The sequence below is a fragment of the Diaphorina citri genome, unplaced genomic scaffold, assembly GCF_000475195.1.
Source record: "Diaphorina citri unplaced genomic scaffold, Diaci psyllid genome assembly version 1.1 scaffold29075, whole genome shotgun sequence".
Taxonomy (NCBI): domain Eukaryota; kingdom Metazoa; phylum Arthropoda; class Insecta; order Hemiptera; family Psyllidae; genus Diaphorina; species Diaphorina citri.
In genome coordinates this window covers 1-698 of record NW_007406413.1, presented here as the reverse complement: position 1 = coordinate 698, position 698 = coordinate 1, and the positions used below count along the sequence as shown (strand labels likewise).

The window sequence follows — 698 nt, the reverse complement described above, 5'->3', positions numbered from 1 at the left end:
TTGAATGCTATACGTGTGACTACAAATGTATTCCAGGTCCGAAAGCTGAGGTGGTATTCTATCCTGTAATCATAAACACAGCAACAGATAATTATTATGAAGATTTGTCTGTACATTTCTTAAAATCGTGAATTTTTTTAGTTATTCGTACTCCTTATGCATCCACGATTCCAAAAATCACATTTCTGTCTGTATTGTAATGTATGTATGTATGTTACGCTGATAGACCTTTTGTTGTCCTCTATTCACGAGAAAACGGCTCAACCGATTGTGATGAATTTTTTTGTGGCTGTTAAGAGGAGTACTGAGGGTGACATAGGCTACTTAAAATTGTGACATTCCATCCTGATTTAAAATGGCGGCGCTTCAAAGTTATGCCTCTTACGTCGCGCTGATCCCATACAAAAGAGGGGTCAACCACATATTATTATTATTTTAAGAAGACTCACCAACCTTAGTGGTGCAGTTGTTAACGCGCTGGACTTTGAATCTGGAGGTGGCTGGTTCGAGTCCAAGTCAAGTCATGAAATTTATCTAGGTGTAATAATCGGGGAACGATATTTGTGACAAGCATTTAAATATGCTTAACACAATTAAAAATTCCTATTTTGAGAAGACTCACATCAAATTTGCTGGACACAAAGATAGCGGTGGCGCCGAGAAGCTGGAGGTTCAGCCGTGAGCACACCACCTTGCCC

At 39.4% G+C, this 698-nt stretch overlaps 1 long non-coding RNA gene across 1 annotated transcript; it reads right to left on the bottom strand.

Moving 5' to 3' along the window:
- Nucleotides 1-5: 5 nt before the first annotated feature.
- On the bottom strand, nt 6-698 carry LOC113473403. Its single transcript, XR_003395382.1, has 2 exons — nt 623-698; nt 6-63 (listed from the first exon to the last, which is right to left on the bottom strand). It is a non-coding gene; the product is annotated as an uncharacterized LOC113473403 (long non-coding RNA).